The 5,201-nt window shown below is 50.7% G+C and overlaps 1 protein-coding gene across 4 annotated transcripts in view; it reads left to right on the plus strand.

Annotated features, from left to right (window-relative positions):
- The first annotated feature begins 4,666 nt into the window (after nt 1-4,666).
- Nucleotides 4,667-5,201, plus strand: part of PHF6 (PHD finger protein 6) — a 25,116-nt gene continuing 24,581 nt past the window's right edge. For all 4 annotated transcript variants that reach the window (XM_042837053.1, XM_042837055.1, XM_042837056.1 and 1 more), the window contains exon 1: nt 4,667-4,762. The gene's annotated coding sequence lies outside the window, so the exon portion shown is untranslated. The remainder of the gene's footprint in view (nt 4,763-5,201) is intronic.

Raw genomic sequence — 5,201 nt, forward strand, 5'->3', positions numbered from 1 at the left:
TGGAGAGGGAGAGGTGAATGTGATGTTCAAACTTGCAGCTGGGGAGAGTTAGATGCAGAGAAATAGAAACAAGTGGGGAAAAAAAGGAAAATGAACTGCATAGATCCAAATGTGGTAGGTTTTGTTTTGTTTTGTTTTGTTTTGCTTTGTTGTGTTTTATCTTATTTTATTTCCAGCTGTACGATAGCCAAACTCAGAGCTGAGCGAGTGGCTGAGGAAGGAGAGACTGCAGAAGGGGTTTGGGATGCTTCAAGCAAAAGCAGCTGCTTGAGATGCCGAAGCAGCTTTCTCTGGCCTTTGTCCTGCCACGTGTTTGAAGTTTGTCTTCTCCGCTGCTCTGCATAGAGCTGAGCTCTGCACAGCTCAATGTTCATCTCTTCGTTTGTAAAGAAAAGCTGTGGCTGTGAGCATCCTTGCTGCCAATCCTCTCCCTTTCCTCCCTCTCCCACAGGCGAGTCTGGGAGCTGGTGATTTAGAAGCACATTTGTTTTGGAGCTAAAACAAATGGGAACAAATCTTCTCCCCGGTTTATGTGGGGGCTGAGTGTAACACCCTGTAAGATCACCCAGCACACAGACACCCCTTGTTGCAGTCCATTGCTGTATCTCCAACACAAGACTGGTTCTTGCTGGGCAGCAGTTGCTGTGACAGCTAAATTTTATCCTAGAATGGGAAAAGAATCTGGAGGCAACACAACATTGTTTGACAGCTCTTCCTAAGAACTGCAGATGGAAAATCGCTTTGAACGATGCTCAGATGCTTCCATGCTGTTGCCCATGTGTTTGATGGCAACCCGTGCAGCCTATGGAGCACTGATACAATTCACTGGGAAGCCCATAGTTTCAGTTCAGAAAAAGGTGCTGCCCTAAAACACGACAGCACTGCCTGTGTTTTGTTTACAGCTTTTCTGCCTCGCCGTTACACATTGTTCAGACAGACAACGCTGCTGAAGTGTGAAGTAAATGAGAGCTGTGCAGGGTGAATTATATCAGCTAAGCTCGAGGCCAGCAGCATCTGTCACAAGATCTGGCAACAAGTCAGGCACATCCCATGGCCGTGCAGCAGATCCCAGCGTGGTGATCACAGATCCTTTCCAAATCATCAGGCTTCTTGCTTTTCTCTAGAGGAGAGCGTGGGGCTCTCAGGATGCTACCTGCTGTGGCCAGATTGGTTTCCAAGAGACACTGGCCAGATGTGTAAGGCAAACTTGTCCTGACGTGCTTTAAAAACCAGCCTGATAAAATGCCTGCCCACCCAGCTAGGAGCCTCTCCCAGCTCAGGATGCTGATTTGGTTGAAAACTAAGCACTACCCTCCCATCTCCTCCAGTTAATAAAGATTTGGACAATGGTGCAACTGCACTTCCTCTGGGAGTCAGAAGGACATAAATTCTTTGTGGCCAAGGACATTAACTATGCAGATGCAGGAGTCACCTCCCACATCCCACACACAGGGTTTCCCCCTCTTTTGAGAGAGTTTGAGCAAAACTGCAGACTGTTCTAACAACACACTCTCCATCAATCTGCCAGATTCACTTCTCCAGTGCAGCTATTCCCAGAGCACAGGCCTGAAGGCACTGCTGTACCCACCAGCCCGTGTTTGCAGCTGCCTGTCAGACAGTGATTCCTAATGTGGTAGTAAAATTATTAACATTTAACATTTGAGAGGTCTGGATAACAAGTTTATCCTAGTGAAAAGAACATTCCTTTCAGCTGAAAGCTAACAGTCTGCAGCTGTTCCCAACTCCCCACTTCTGAGCTAAGATAATACACAGCATCTCACGCCCAGTGGACTCCACCAAGAGCCCTCTCTCCATTTCTTCACGTTATTTGCCTTCTTGGAACTGCAGTAGTTGAAACAATTGTGGGTTTTTTTCTCAAATACTTGTCTGGTGGATTTTGGTTTGGTTTGGTTTGGTTTTCCTGAAACTACATATAGGTTGTGTATCTGCAACCACCTGCAGCAGCAGCACTGCAGAGGAGGGGATGCTGTCTGAGCATTCTGGCACTGGGATAATTAAAGATTCTGTCTGTCTGTTACTACATACTTGCATGCCCACATCTCCAACACTAACACATCGTGAGGTGACCTCTATTTGTTTGGAAAGTTTAGGAATGGGTACCTTTATATTGCAGCTGTAAAGAACGTATTCTGGACAGTTCCAGCATTTCAAAGATCATTAGAGTGCATTAAATCTGTAGCTGTGAAATCGCTTTCTAGATGGAAAACTGAAGTCTACAAGTTAAGATTTATTTATTTTTAAGGAAGTGCTGATGGCTTTAACAATATATTGAATACAGAATGTTTTCTGTAAGCCACAGATGGCTTGAAACAATAGCTCAGTCAACAGCTCCAAGATCCATCCAGTGAACCTCAGTGGTTCAACTCAGAAACTTAAGGATGGTTATTCAAGTTACAGTATTATCAGCTACATCTACGTTAGGTGTCTTTTGCAGATTTTTTTTTTACTACTAGAACACAATTAGCTCGAATGTCTTTCACTGATCATTAAATTTATCTTATCGCTAGCCTCAAGTTTGTCTGTCCCCACTACTGACTGGAAGCACAAACATCTGTTGTGTATTTAAAACAAGAGTGTAGTCTGAGTTAACTATCCCATAAATCAAATCAAGTCTGATTTGCATTAATCCTCTTCAGATGTGTTTTGTTTGTAATGCTCATCTCCTTTTAAGAATCACTTTGTGAATTCTGTGGCAGCACAACCAACTCAGTCCTTTGTGCAATCCATGCCTCCAGAAGACACAACAATGAGGGTAGGGAATCTGGTTATTAAAGTGCAGGTTTCTGTGCATACATCTGAAAAATACTTTTCTCTTAAATAAGTAACTTAGCAAAATATCAGGATGCTACCACAACATGCACTGTATGAGTACCCATGGGCTAAGAATTATTCGAGAGCTTAAAACTGAGCTGCTGTTTGATAGTAAAAGCACAGAAGAGAGTTGTTGTGTGCCTGTGGCGTTTGGCAGGAGACCTCAAAGTTTGTTGGATCCCAGTTCCCTATGCACAGGTCTTTGAAGGTCATATTTGCCTACCAGCTGGGCTGTATGGTCAATATTACTCATCACTTTTTAATTACATTTTAATGTCTTCAATAAAAGAACATTTTTTTTTTTCCTAGCAAGCTACAAATGATGGCATCTGCAGGATGGGTAGGAAATTCAGCACTCTCTTTTAGCAGGACCCTTTTACCTTCCATTCATCACCACTTTCCTTGCCTTGCTTTGTTATCTCTCCTGAGCTCTCACAATCGTATTCTCTGGATCTGCCAAAGCAACACTGACAGGATTGAAATCTTGTCCTGTAAGCACATTGCCTTTGCAATAAGGTGTAAAGCACTGTCCAAACACAAAGACCATGGGGACTGGTTGAGAAAGCAGCCAGGGCTTTGCAGAGCTTTTGGAAGCTGTGAGCACTGAAGATGCTGAATGTCTCACCTTGTTCTATTTCAATTACATCTTGCACATAAAGCAAGACTGCAGGACGAGGTAAGATCTGACCTACCACAGTTGTCTGGACCACACTTCAATCACACAGCAGAAATAAAGCTACTCAGAGGTTATTTTTAGAGGATTCAACCCATTTTTGAAGTGACTTTTCTCAAATAACTCCTTCCCACACATTCTTATAGAGCTCATGCAATGTTTGGGGTTTGTTTCAATCAGGCACTGCTCAGTAGGAAATAAATGAGGTTTTATTTCCCATCATTTAAAGTGAAACAAAAGGCAGCACACTGAAGTCGCTGTAAAATGAACTCCACTACAGCTGGGCTATAGAAAATCAGAAGAATTGATCGCATCTTTGATGTGGATCTACAAAGCAACGGGATTAATGCTGTGCTGTGAACAAATGACAAGCTCTGTTTTGCAATTCCAGCCTTTTTAGGTTCTCGATTATGACATTTCTCGTCCTCTTGGACCAGAAGAAAGTCAGTCACAGTCTGTGGGCAATGAGGCTGCCAAACACAAGGCACTGAGAAGTTCTGTGGCTCCTGTAGTGCTTAATGCCTGCTGGGCTCCTTGCCAACGTGGTCAAAATATTTTAACAGGGCGAGAATCCCTTTACGCTGTCATTCGGCCACTGCAATTAACACTCAAAACCAAAAAACACTGAAGAGAAAGGAAAGCGCGCTGTGCGCATGCGCCGACAGTCAGCGCGCTGCCGCAGCGTAGCTCCCGCCCGCCTCGTCTCTGCGCACGCGCACGCGCACGCCGCTTAACCGCGCGCCCACCGAGCACCGCGCCTGCGCGGCGCAGGCAGCCCGCTCTCCCCCCCACCTCGGCTTCCAACGGCCGCCGGTGAGAGCTGCGCACGCGCAGAGCGCGCCCGCCACTCCCCCTTCCGTTTCCAGGCTCCCTCGGCTCCGGGCCTCGCGGAGGAGCGGGCTGTGGGGGTGCGGTGCCGGGGAGGGGGAGCGGTAGGCGCGCGACGGCGCGCACGCGCAGAAAGCCAGCGTGCTCCCGCCGCGCCTCCTCGCGCGCCAATCGGGCACCGCCCCGCAGCGTCGCGGCGTCGCGGCGTCGCAGCCCGAGCGCGCCGTGCGTGCCGTGCGTGCGTGCGTCCGCTCGTGCGTGCGTGCGTGCGTGCTTGCGCTCGGCGGCGGCGGCGGCGCAGCGTAGCGTCCCCTGCCCCGAATGAAAGGGACGGTCCCGGCGAGCGAGCGGCCGTGAGAGACCGGCGGCGACGGGGAGTGGGGGTGTGCCCGAGCGGCTCCTCTCCCCGCCGCCCCACCCGCCGCACGGGTGAGTGACTGCCGACCGGCCGAGGGACCGATTGACTGACTGGGGCGCCGACCGAGCACCCCGCGCCTCCTCGCCCCTACCCGCCGTTTTTGCCGCCCGCCCCGGGGCGCGCGTGGCGCCTCGGTCCCGTTCCTCCGCCCTGGTCGCCCGCCCCGACCGCCCGCCCCGCCGCCGGGCCGCAGCCGCCCGCCCGCCCCCGGGGGTCCCGGCTCAGTCCCCTCGGGAGGCGATTCCCGGAGCGCTGCCCCCTTCGGTTCCCCCCGACCCGCCGGCGGCCGCTCGCTCCGCCCGGCCCGGCCCGCGTCCCGCCCCCGTGTTCGCGGGCCGCGCTCCCCTCAAAATGCGCTGAGAAAAAAGGGGGGAATCGCCCCCACCCCCTCCCCCGAACCCCCTGGCCCGCCGAGCCCCCCGACCTCGGGCGGAGCCCGCCGCCCCCAGC

Source organism: Centrocercus urophasianus, unplaced genomic scaffold (assembly GCF_019232065.1).
Source record: "Centrocercus urophasianus isolate 14NV4802_14NV808 unplaced genomic scaffold, USGS_Curo_1.0 seq_660, whole genome shotgun sequence".
NCBI lineage: Eukaryota > Metazoa > Chordata > Aves > Galliformes > Phasianidae > Centrocercus > Centrocercus urophasianus.